This window comes from Mus caroli, unplaced genomic scaffold (assembly GCF_978045245.1).
Source record: "Mus caroli unplaced genomic scaffold, Mus_caroli_1 scaffold_13, whole genome shotgun sequence".
NCBI lineage: Eukaryota > Metazoa > Chordata > Mammalia > Rodentia > Muridae > Mus > Mus caroli.
In genome coordinates, this window is record NW_028227268.1 from 35,130,797 (window position 1) to 35,144,799 (window position 14,003).

Here is a 14,003-nt window from a genome sequence, read left to right on the forward strand (position 1 = left end):
TATTAGGTGTAACGTTGGAATAGTGTGGCCTTTGTAGGAGGAAATGTGTCACTGTGGGGGCAGACTTTTAGGTCTCCAATGCTCAAGTCATGCCCAGTATGACACACAATCTCCTGCTGTCTGTGGATCAAGCTGTAGATCTCTCAGCTCCTCTAGTACCATGTCTGCCTGCATGCCGCCATGCTTTCTGCCATGATGATAATGGACCTTTTGGCAGCCCCAAATTAATTTTTTTTCCTTTAAAAAAGTTGCTATGGTCATGTTGTCTCTTCATAGCAATAAAACCCAAACTAAGACTCTGTGTGTGTGTGTGTGTGTGTGTGTGTGTGTGTGTGTACATCTTTCTATTTAGCCCTGGCTGGCTTGGAATTCACTATGTAGATCTCTTGTCAAACAAGAGATCTACCTGTCTGTCTCTAGGCTTAAAGGAGTACAGTCCATTCCTATAGTTAATTTTGTGGATAGTTTACAAATTTGAGCTGATGAAATTAGTTTTAGTGACCTCAGTCTATTTGTTTAATTTTTGTTATTTGTCATTTTAAAGGGAAAATTTCCAAGCTATGTGTAGCCATTGAAATATGTCCTCTAGAATAGTCAGATTATGCTAAACTTTATTTGTTTGTTTTTGGGTTTTTTGTTTGTTTGTTTGTTTTTGAGACAGGGTTTCTCTGTATAGCCCTGGCTGTCCTGGAACTCACTTTGTAGACCAGGCTGGCCTCGAACTCAGAAATCCACCTGCCTCTGCCTCCCGAGTGCTATGGTAAACTTTAAATGTAGATTATTATTTATATCTACGTTTTTGAAGTGCAGTGTGAATAAATAAAAATTCTGTATTTTTAAAATAATTTTTATTTTAGGAACATTGGTGTGTTGCCTGCCTGCGTATCTGAGTGAGGGTGTCAGATCCCCTGGAGCTAGAATTACAGACATTTAAAAGGACTAGAGATGTCTCAGTGGTTAAGAGCACCTACTGTTCTTCCCAAGGACCTGAGTTCAGTTCCCAGCATCTATGTCAGCAGCTCATTTCCTCTCCAGGGGCTCAAATACCCTCTTTTAGCCTTCTTGAGAACCTGTGCACATATGGCATGCACTCACCCAGGTACATATAAATGAAATATTCTAAAACATCTTAAAATGTAGGATATTTGGTCACACTGTGAACCCTGAAATTGTGTATGTATGTACTGAACAAAACTTTATAGATTTGTTGTGGCTTGGCCATAACACTCACCTTTAATCTCAAGCAATGAAGGTAAAGTTTGGTTCTCTGTGGAGGGAGAAATTCTAATTTTTTTTTTTAACTACTGGAGTCAAACCCTGAACTTGAACTTGTGCATGCTACATGGTACACAAGCCACTCTACCACAGAGCTATATCCCAGCCCCAGAAAAATGTACTTTTAACAATTGAATATCATAAATATTTGATAGTGTTTTCAAGATTTCTCATAGTAAGTGATATTTTCTGTCCTAAGCTGAACACTACACTTAGAAAGCTCTTCATTGTGACTCTTGTGGAGTTTACAGATGGGCTAACTATAGCTTACTAGGTGTGTGCATGGAAGCAGAACCTGTAACATTCACACCAGGGCAATCTCAAGCAAGCATGTGGTCATCCTAATCACACAACTAGTTTGAGATAACTGCTTTAGCAGTAGGTTGATTATAATGGCATTAACTGATCATCATTAAACTTGCCCGTCATTTTGTAGTCTGTCCATTCAGGTCTCATAAAGCCACGAGTGTGAAAGTGTTCTGAGGGGTAAACACTGAATCTTCAAGCACTGGGTAACGGGGGTTCTTGCTTTGTCTTTCCTGTTGTGTCTTGTGTGAGACAAGGTCTCACTCCAGTCAGATAGACTTTGACTTCACATTTGTATCTTCCTTGTCAGTGCGAAGACTGTAGAGGGATACCTGGGTTCTGCTGTTACTAAGTATAATACTTTTCTTCGAGGTGCTATGGGGCAAACTTAGGTTATCACTGTGGTGGTATCAGATTGCCATACTGGAAAAGACCCTGAGACCCTGATTATTTTTTTATTAGATATTTTCTTTATTTACATTTCAAATGCTATCCCGAAAGTCCCCTATACCCTCCCCCACCAAGAGACCCCGATTATAAACAAAGCCAAGTGCTTATGTGTGTAATGCCTTTAAATTTACATAAGAGCTTTTAAAGTTCCTATTGCTGAAAATATGTTTTTCCAGGACAAAAAAAAAAAAAAAAACAAAAAAAAACAGATTTTCTATATACCTTTTCTTTTCTTTTCTTTCCTTTTTTTTTTTTTTTTTTTTTTTTTTAAAGACTGCAACTGCCACAGAATAAGTGACTTTTCTAGCCAGGCATGGGAAGTGGAGGCAGGAGGAGTTAAGTCACCCTAGGCTTGATAGCAAGTTTGATGCTGGCCTAAACTACATGAATGCCTGTCTGTCTCCACTCCCCACCCCCACCCCCTTTTTCACTTCTAGAGACTAGAAGTCTGATGCCCAATGTAGTCAAGTTTTGGCGAATGCTTGAGAGACAAGCAAGTCAGTACCTGGGTATGGAAGTCACCAGTTGTATCAGAGTAGGAGAAAATAGGTTTTTTTTTTTTTGTTGTTGTTTTTGTTTTTCGAGACAGGGTTTCTCTGTGTAGCCTTGGCTGTCCTGGAACTCACTTTGTAGACCAGGCTGGCCTCGAACTCAGAAATCCGCCTGCCTCTGCCTCCCAAGTGCTGGGATTAAAGGCGTGCGCCACCACGCCCGGCTGAGAAAATAGTTTTGATTTTCATGTATATGAGTGCTTTGCCCTGTGAGTGCCACCATGTGAATCAAACCAGGTCCTCTGTAAGAGCAATAAGTGTTCTTAACTCCTAAGCCAGATCTTTACTCCAGGATCCAACTATTTTTCTTTTTTGTCTTTTTTGTTTTGTTTGGTTGGTTGGTTGGTTGGTTTTTCAAGGCAGGATTTCTCTGTGTAGCCCAGGCTGTCCTGGAACTCACTTTGTAGACTAGGTTGGCCTTGAACTCACTCTGTAGACCAGACTGACCTTAAACTCAGAGATATCTATCTGCCTCCTGAGTGCTGAGATTAAAGGTGTGTGCCACCAATACCTGGCTGTTATTTTAATTAACATATTCATTATACAAAGTAATGTGTTTCCTGAAGACATTTTTATTCTAGGTCTATCGTTACTCATTCCCAGTGTTTTTATGTCATGTCTGTTTTACCACGTTCTGGACATAACTAGTACAACAGAAGCTTACTTTAAAAACTCATTTTGGAAGAACAAATACCAGAAATTTACACTGTTTATTGCTGTACTTGGAAAATCAATTTGATTCCAAGTAAGTTTAAGTATTTAATATGATAAAATATTTAATATGATAAAATATAAAGTTAAAAGCACACATAACCTAAATCAGCACCTGGTTTCGTTTATTTTTAGGATACAAGCTTAACATTTTAAATATAGTTATTTCATATCTACATTGCTAAGGAAGAGATTATTTCATCAGGGGCCAGGAAGATACTTCATTCAGTAAAATGCTTGCCATGTAGGGAGGGCTTGAGTTTCATCCATGTAACCCAAAAACAAAAACTGTGTAGGCCTGTGTCTCAATACTGAATAGGCTGAGATAGGCAGATCTTTGGAGTACATGGGCCAGTCAGCCCAGCTGAATCTGTGAGCCTGGTCCAATGAGGCCCTGTCTTTTTATATATAAGTACACTGTAGCTGTCTTCAGATACACTAGAAGAGGGCATCAGATCTCATTACAGATGGTTGTGAGCTACTATGTAGTTGCTGGGATTTGAACTCAGGACCTCTGGAAGAGCAATCATTGTTCTTAACAACTGAGCCATATCTCCAGCCTGAGGCCCTGTCTTAAAAGAGCAGGGTGTACAGCAACTGGAGAATGCACTGAGTTGTCATCTAGCCTATACATGCATACACACACGTGCATATACTTAAGAAAATCATAACTTAGATGATGGTGGCACATGCCTTTAATCCCAGCATTGAAGAGGTAAAGGCAAGTGGATTTCTGTGAGTTCAAGGCCAACCTGGTCTACATGAGTTCCAGGACAGTCAGGGCTGTATAAAGAAACCCTGTTTCAAAAAGAAAGAGGGGGGAGGAGAGAGAGAGAGAGAGAGAGAGAGAGAGAGAGAGAGAGAGAGAGAGAGAGAGAGAGAGAGAGAGAGAGAGGAAGAAGAAGAAGAAGAAGAAGAAGAAGAAGAAGAAGAAGAAGAAGAAGAAGAAGAAGAAGAAGAAGAAGAAGAAGAAGAAGAAGAAGAAGAAGAAGAAGAAGAAGAAGAAGAAGAAGAAGAAGAAGAAGAAGAAGAAGAAAAGAGGAGGAGGGGGAAGAAGAGGAGGAAGGGAATAGTTCTACCAATATTTTTCCTGTGTGATGCATGTGTTTGAATGCACTTTTGTATATGTGGGTAAATGTGGGTGTATGTGATCACAGTCCAGATTGGGTGGTCAGAGGCCAACCTCATGGGTTGATCCTTGCTTTCTATCTTGTTTGAGAGAGCATCTCTTTGTATGGTGCAGGACAGCTGGTCTGCAAGCCTCCAGCGATTCTCTGGTCTCTCCCTCCAGATGCGCCACAGAAACACAAGGGTCACAGGTGCTTGCTCTTAACCGCTGAGCCATCTCCAGCCCCACTGATTTATTTTTGTCAGTAATGTTCTTAATCAATTTTCTGCAGTTGGTGGTAAAATTATTGCCTAATGTGATGGAACGATTGTAGGATTAAAGTTAGAAGACCCGCATCTCACTCTGCCGGAGACTTCCAGATGCCATGCCAGCTTGGGCATCTTCATTTTCCGTGTCACAACCTTATTCACAAATGACTAATCATTGCTTGATGTCATGGTTTCTATTTTTACAGAGACATTATGAGGCAGTCACTATAAATGATCAGTACTGGAGATACTGGAGAGAGAGACATATTTACAGAGATGTGGTTGCTGCCTACCTGTAATTCCAGCACTCAGGAGGCTGAGATAGGAGGATTGCTGCTAATTTCAGGCTAGCTTTAGCTATATAACAAGAACCTGTGTCAAAAACAAACAAGTAAACACAATAAAAATCAATATTGGAATTACTACTGGAATATGTTGAATTTCAGTTTTGAGGCAAAGCTGGTATTCTATTGCTTTCAAAAAACATATTGAGTTACAGGAAAGAGGCTGACTGTTCATAATATGTATTTTTAGTTAACATCAGTGCCTAAATTTACTGTTACTGTTAAAAATTTACAGAACATTTTGCTCCCTTAGATGTGATTTTGGCATAAAATATGTTGACAAGATTCCATGTATTTTTGACCACAGTCTTCTTTCTTTGCCTCTTTTTGGTACCAGCTCACATGTGACAGGGTTTTTGATATTTCAGCTGTCCATCTGACTCCCATTATGTGTAGTGAGATGTGAGATTTAAGCACACTATTACTTTAATATGGTTTTGTTTGTGTCATTTGTTTTATGAAGATATAAAAATTGTACTCACTCAAAAAGTATGTAGCGAGAACGCAAGATTGCATCCTACCTACTTTCAAAAATAAGAAGTTGCAAGATAAATGACAAAAATCAAGCAGTAATGTAAAGAGAATTCATGTCAAGAAGCCATAAAAATTGAAGCGCCAAGGCAGAGGCAGGTGGATTTCTGAGTTTGAGGCCAGCCTGGTCTACAGAGTGAGTTCCAGGACAGCCAGGGCTACACAGAGAAACCTTGTCTCGAAAAAACAAAACAAACAAACAAACAAAAAAAGAAGTAAAAAAGAAAAAAACTAACCGGTTCAATTATAGGAAGTATACTAGTTCTTAGAAAGAAAAATAAATAAATAAAGACAAAAATAAATAAAATGGCTTAATAAATGCTCCCCTTCCAAAAACAAAAGAAAGAAAAAGAAAAAAAGAAAAAAATGTCTTAGGACTTTCTTTTCAGTGCTTTTCTTTTGATACAGGATTTACATTTGAAAAGCACTAGATTTAAAGAAAAGGGTTTTTTTTTTTTTTTAATCGCTAGTCACTTGGGTCATACACACACACACACATATATATATACATATACACATATGTATACTCACATATATACTTTATATAGATATAATATATACACTGTGTATACACACACACAGACAGACTTTTTTTGAAGCCGGGTATCATCCTGTAGTTCTGGGTAGCCTGGAGCTCACTGTGTACAAGGCTGTCCTTGATCTCACAGAGATCTACTTGCCTCTGCCTCCCAAATGCTGGAATTAAAGGAATTTGTCTGTCCCATCACTTTGGAATTAATAGTTCTCACTGTGATTCACATTCTCACTGTGGGCTTTATGTATTGGTTTCCTGTAGACTTATTAGCATTCGATGATATCCTAGGGAATTAAGTTCAGAACACATTTCTGGGCTCCTAAGTTCAAGTTTCTGAACTTTGTCGTAAACTCATGAAGATAAACATTGCAGTACTTTAAAATAAATTACGTGGCTGCTCTTTTGACAGAAGGGGCACAGTAGGTCCTGTTGCGTCTGAAAGAGGTCTAATTACTGACTTGACCAATACAGCCCCATCAATAGGAGCGACTAATACAAAACTATGCTCCATCCCCCATTTAGGACACTCACTTCATCTTTATTTATTTTTCTTTTTTACTGTTTGTTGAACCTAAGACCAACCACCAAGTGCCCTACCACCGAGTTGCATCCTCAACCTTGAAACCAACAAAACCCCAAAACAATCTTCTCAAGTCAGGCAGGGGCAGACAGCTCTTTGAGTTGAAGGGTAGCCTGGTCTAGATAGTTCTAGGATGACCGTGACTACACAGAGAAACCCCGTCTCAAACAAACAGCCCCTCGCCCCCATACAGTTTTCTTGACCAAATTGTCTAGGTTAGTCTTGAACTGGTGATCCTCATATTTTGGCCTCTGGAGCTACTCTTGAGTAGCTAAGCTTGCAGGCTGTGTGGCCAGGCCTGGTTAGAACCCCCACGTTTAAAGTCCAAAGTCACGTGTAAGAAGTTTGTCTACTCTAGGCTGTGATACAGATGTTATGTGTAGCATGTTACAGTGGGCATCATTGGCTAAACTCAGTACACAACTAGGCAAACTGCCAGCTTAGCCATAAGATCAAGTTCTTATTTCTTCTTCTTCTTCTTCTTCTTCTTCTTCTTCTTCTTCTTCTTCTTCTTCTTCTTCTTCTTCTTCTTCTTCTTCTTCTTCTTCTTCTTCTCCTTCTCCTTCTCCTTCTCCTTCTCCTTCTCCTTCTCCTTCTCCTCCTTCTCCTTTTCTTCTTCTTCTTCTTCTTCTTCTTCTTCTTCTTCTTCTTCTTCTTCTTCTTCTTCTTCTTCTTCTTCTTCTTCTTCTTCTTCTTCTCCTTCTCCTTCTCCTTCTCCTTCTCCTTCTCCTTCTCCTTCTTCTCCTTCTCCTTCTCCTTCTCCTCCTTCTCCTTTTCTTCTTCTTCTTCTTCTTCTTCTTCTTCTTCTTCTTCTTCTTCTTCTTCTTCTTCTTCTTCTTCTTCTTCTTCTTCTTTTTATAAACACTTGTAGGATAAAAACAAACAAACAAACAACAAAACAACAGAATTCCAGCATTTGGAAGTTGAAGGCAGGAGAATCAAGAGTTAAAGGATAGCCTTGAGTACATAGGACATTGAAGCCAGCCTGGGCTACAGTGACCTGTCTCACCTCTTGGAATGAGTGTTTCCAATATAAATGAAACACAATGGGAATGCAGTTTCTTCAACATGTGGCCCAGTTTAACCCTGGCATTTTCAGTCCACAAGTGTTCTTCACCACCTGCAGGTGAGAACCACGAAGTCAAGCTCAGTCAAGGCACTGGGCTGGGGAAGAGCCCGATGATCTCAGTTCTAGTCACTTAAGTTCTAGTACAGTTTCCTTTGAAGCAGTAGGAAACCAGCCTAACTGCCTGTGAGCCTCTCTGCGTGGACTGCTAGATCTTCCCAGTGCTGGGTTTAAAAGTGTGTGCCATCATATCCAACGCGTGGCAGAATTTCTAAAGCACAGTGCTTACCACATTGCTTTGTGCTGTAATTTTTTGATAGAGCTTAGAAGAAATAATTACAAGTTTATTTCCTTACATATAATCTTGAACTTTTCCCATAGGCTTTATTCCTAAAGAGTTTTGGAATTACTGGCATGTTCTTCCAGTGATACAAAAATTCAGATTTTTATGTGGTAGTATAACAGGATATTTGAAATATAATTGTTTTTTAAAATGATGTGTATCGGTGATTTGGTTGCATGTGTGTCTATTACCACATACCACATGTGTGTCTCATGCCACTGGATCTTTTGGTACTGAACTTGTGGGCCACTATGTAAATACTGGGAATTGAACTCACGTCCTTTGGAAGAACAGTTATGTTCTTTTTTTTAATTTTTAATATTTTTATTACATATTTTCCTCAGTTACATTTCCAATGCTATCCCAAAAGTCCCCCATAGCGCCCCCCACTTCCCTACCCACCCATTCCCATTCTTTTGGCCCTGGCATTCCCCTATATTGGGGCATATAAAGTTTGCAAGTCCAATGGGCCTCTCTTTCCAGTGATGGCCGACTAGGCCATCTTTCGATACATATGCAGCTAGAGACAAGAGCTCCGGGGTACTGGTTAGTTCATCATGTTGTTCCAACTATAGGGTTGCAGATCCCTTTAGCTCCTTGGGTACTTTCTCTAGCTTCTCCATTGGGAGCCCTGTGATACATCCAATAGCTGACTGTGAGCATCCACTCCTGTGTTTGCTAGGCCCCGGCATCGTCTCACAAGAGACAGCTATATTTGGGTCCTTTCAGCAAAATCTTGCTAGTGTATGCAATGGTGTCAGCGTTTAGAAGCTGATTATGGGATGGATCCCTGGATACGGCAGTCTCTAGATGGTCTATCCTTTCACCACAGCTCCAAACTTTGTCTCTGTAACTCCTTCCATGGGTGTTTTGTTCCTAATTCTAAGAAGGGGCACAGTGTCCACACTTTGGTCTTCATTCTTCTTGAGTTTCATGCGTTTAGCAAATTGTATCTTATATCTTGGGTATCCTAAGTTTTGGGCTAATATCCACTTATCAGTGAATACATATTGTGTGAGTTCCTTTGTGATTGTGTTACCTCACTCAAGATGATGCCCTCCAGGTCCATCCATTTGGCTAGGAATTTCATAAATTCATTCTTTTTAATAGCTGAGTAGTACTCCATTGTGTAAACGTACCATAATTTCTGTATCCATTCCTCTGTTGAGGGACATCTGGGTTCTTTCCAGCTTCTGGCTATTATAAATAGGGCTGCTATGAACATAGTGGAGCATGTGTCCTTCTTACCGGTTGGGACATCTTCTGGATATATGCCCAGGAGAGGTATTGCTGGATCCTCCGGTAGTACTATGTCCAATTTTCTGAGGACTGATTTCCAGAGTGGTTGTACAAGCTTGCAATCCCACCAACAATGGAGGAGTGTTCCTCTTTCTCCACATCCTCGCCAGCATCTGCTGTCACCTGAATTTTTGATCTTAGCCATTCTGACTGGTGTGAGGTGGAATCTCAGGGTTGTTTTGATTTGCATTTCCCTGATGATTAAGGATGTTGAACATTTTTTCAGGTGCTTCTCTGCCATTCAGTATTCCTCAGGTGAGAATTCTTTGTTCATTTTTTAAACAGTTATGTTCTTAACCACTGAGATATCTGGTTGTTTTGTTTTGTTTTGAGACAGGGATTGTTTGTTTGACATAGGGTTTGAGACCCTTTATAACTCAGGTTAGCCTGGAATTTTCCTGCCTCCACCCCAAAGTGCTGGGATTACAAGTGCTACCATGCCATGATTTGAAAATAAGCTTACATTTGAAAGACACATGCTTATTTTGGGTATATAATTTGATTGCTGAGCCGGGCATGGTGGCCCATGCCTTAATCCCAGCACTCGGGAGGCAGAGGCAGGCGGATTTCTGAATTCGAGGCCAGCCTGGTCTACAAAGTGAGTTCCAGGACAGCCAGGACTATACAGAGAAACCCTGTCTCGAAAAACCAAAATAAATAAATAAATAAATAAATAAATTGATTGCTGCCTTTTTGCAAATAACTACCATGTCAGCTATGTAGTAAGGGTTAATCAGATTAAGCCTTAGCTTAATTGCTGAAAACAGCGTGTGCTGTCTTGGTGCCAGATATGTCATTTATAGATCACTCTTTCACAAGGCAGCAAACGACTTCATATGCCCAAGTCATTTCCTTCCTGGAAAAGATGCACGGTGTCAGCATGGTCACCATGTGTGGTAATTGATAACGTCTGTGCCACATGGCTTGCCTCTACTCTTGTCGGACACAGCTAGTCTACCACCTATGATTGCCATATGCCACAGCACTCTAGGTTAACGGAGTCATTTCATCTTCTCTTCTAGTCACAAATGTTACTGTGGCTCAATTCCATTAGAAGGAAGTACGAGCAAGATCTAAGTGCAGAAAACCTCTTTGTTAGGAATTTTCAGATTTAGTTGCCTGTTCCCCTTTTATTGAAATAGCTGCTGCTTTGGTGTTGGGGTTTTCATTTGCTTTGTTTTAGTTTCAGTGAGTGCTGCAGAGTGATGGGTGTCTGCTAGATGAGCTAACTAGGTATCAAGATCATTAGGCATGGTCTCATTCTAAGCGAATATATAAAGATAATTAAAATTAGATGAAAATAAAAGTAAAGTTTTATTACTAAGAAGCAGTTTCTGGTCTTGTATATTGAAAATGAGCCAGAGAATATTGATGTGGGTATTTTAGTAGTCAATTCACTTTAGAAGAATCATTCATTATGGAAAGAACATGCCACATGCTAACATTTATAGCATCACATTACTATCAGACCCTGCCCCGTTCTTCTGTCAGGATGTCTTAAGTCCATATTTTGGTTTGTCACAGAACAATGCTAGATAAGAAAAAATATTGTTATCTATAAGTATACGTATAACTTTTAAGAAGGCTAGAACCTAGTGGAGACACTTATTTGCCTTTAAAACTTGTAAAATTTAGTTTATATGGCTTGTTACGACTTGGAATGAATTTTAATTTTTGTAGCTTTGGCCCGTTCCTACAAATGACTATATAGCCTGAAAGAGGAAAGGAATTAAAAATTATCGTAGCAAGAGTGTTTTGGGCTGCAAATGGGGATGATTTAAAAATCACAGCTATTGATTGAGGCGTCTTTTTGAAGTAATTTCTGTTGTACTCAGTCTGTCATTAGGTGCTCTGTGGCACCCTACTAAGATGATTTGGTGACACTATTTTATTAAAAGGTTTTAATTAAATTAATTTTGAAAGTTTAAAGATTTTTAAATTATGTATCTGGGGGCTGGAGAGATGACTCCGTGGTTAAGAGCATATATCACCCTTTCACTGTTTGTGGGTATGGGTGTGGGCACAGAACCTGTGGAGGCCAAGAGAGGGCATCCTGTTCCCTTGTTGGTGTTACAGGCAGCCCTACAAGAGGCAGCACGTGTTCTGACTGCTGAGCCCCTTCTCCAGCCCTACACATTAATATTTTAAAAGTTGTTTACATATTACTCTTCTGTTTTAAACTCTATTATATTAAAAACATTGCAAATTAAAAAAATGTAGATTGGTGGTGGTGACGTATGCCTTTACTTCCAGTACTTAGGAGGCAGATGCAGGGGGTTTTCTGAGTTTGAGGCCAACCTGATGTACATGGTGAATTCCAGGGAAGCAAGGTCTAAACAGAGAAACCTTGTCTTGAAAAACCAAAAAAAAAAGCCAGGTGGTAGTTGGCACACATCTTTAATCACAGCACTCAGGAGACAAAGGCAGGAAGCCTAGTCTATAGAGTGAATTTTAGAATAGCCAGGGCTACACAGAGAAACCCTGTCTCACACACACACACACAATCAAGCCAAACCAACCAAACAATGGCAAAAAACCTTTACATACAAAAATTAACCCAAAATGATACAACTCAAGGATCTTCTCTCAGTTACAGCAGAAACTGCGGGTCTTAACATTGGATTCTAGAGTTTCACTATAGAATGTATTTTTATATATGCATCTACTACCAAAACCAAAAAAATAGTTGGCAGAGTTAGAACTAGAAAAATAATTAGCTTTCTATTCTCTTTCATAGCTCATATTTATTTTTCTTTTTTTTAAAAAAAGATTTATATATTTATTTCATGTATGTGAGTCTCTGTCTTTAGACACACCAGAAGAGGGCATCTGGCCTGCATTACAGATGGTTATCAGCCTTCATGTGGTTACTGAGATTTGAACTCAGGACCTCTGGAAGAGCAGGCTCTTAACCACTGAGCCATCTCTCCAGCCCTCATATTTATTTTTTCAAAGATTCTATCTATCTATCTATCTATCTATCTATCTATCTATCTATCTATCTATCTATCTATCTATGAGACAATGTCTTTATATAGAGCCCTGATTGTCCTGGAACTCACTATGTAGACCAAGCTGGTCTTGAACTCATTACCTCCTGAGTGTTAGGATCAAAGGCGTGCATCATCATGCCTGGCCTTTTAGAAAAAATGTAAAAGTTTATATGTGTGCATGGCACATGTGTATAGGTGCCCTCAGAGATCAGCAGAGGACATTGGATCCCCTGGGGTTGGAGTTACAGGAAATTGTGCCCAGCCTGAATTTGGTGCTGAGAACTAAACTCAGGTCCCCTGGAAGAGTAAATGCTCTAATCCACTAGGCTAAGTCTCCAACCCCCAAATTCATTTTTTAAAATAGTAAAAACACCACATTTGTTATTAGGCCTAAGCCTCAAGTATTTGCATATGCATTGACTTGTAGGCCAGTGGAAAGGAACTAAATATATATCTTATTGTTATGCTGTTTTCTTTTTCTTTTTTTAAAGATTTACTTGTTTGTTTGTTTATTATATGTATATGAGTACATTGTCATTATCTTCAGACACACCAGAAGGGCATCAGATCCCATTACAGATGATTGTGAGCCACCATGTAAGTTGTTGGGAATTGAACTCATGACCTCTGGAAGAGCAGTCCATAACTAAGAGAATATCAACTGGAGATAACTTAAGAAGTTACAGATTTTTAAAAATTACATACCTTAATTATTCATATATCAAACATTAAATTTCAAATTAATGGAGTATTTTTAGAGCATATTTAAGTTGGGATATCCCAACTTTTAACAAAGTTGGGATAGAGTTAGCATGTTTGCTTTCTTCCTTTCTCTCTATTTCTAACATCCTGTGCTACTATGATACAGTGTTTATAACTGATAAACCGCCACTGTTTATCATTACCCGCTGATGCCCATATTTACATCAGCGTCCACTCATGCCTATTATATAGAAGACCAATATGCTTCTTCTATTTCAGATTGTTTTTAAAACCTCTCCTTGCCTTGCGTATTGCACTTGATAATTTTAGGAAATAATCCACTGCTAACCTTGTATTAGGTAAACTTTGTTCCAGTAGAATCTTCAAGACTTAAAATTGCTTTAATTTCAGCTTAATCCACTTTAAATTCTGTCCCTTATAATCCTTGCATAGTTTAAAATATTGTTATTATATCATTTTAGTTAAAACACACGCAGAAAATTATTTATACAGTGATAAACGTCTATAAGAAGATTTCTCTAATTTCTCCAAAATTAGGAACCTGGAAGCCGTCACCATCCATAGGCTGAAGGAAAAATGGAAGATGATGTTTCCAGAGCTCAGGGACTCAGGTCACTGTCCACAGACTGAAGTCCAGTAGGCGTTTAAGGGGAGCAAAATACAAAGGCGAGAAAACAGACTCGGGACTGGATAAAGCAATGCTGTGGCTTTTTTGCCCTCCTCACTTATAACTTCTTGTCAGTGCCTCCCACTGGGCAATGACAACTGAAAGGCAGCTGTAGTGGAGCCTGGTGAACTCAGCCTAAATGGGTCAGCTCCGCGGAATACAGAGTAGGACAAGGGAGAAAAGGCTGGAGATGACTGCAAGGAGGACAAGGGGCAACACCGAAGTCAACGCTTAAAAAAAACAAAACAACAA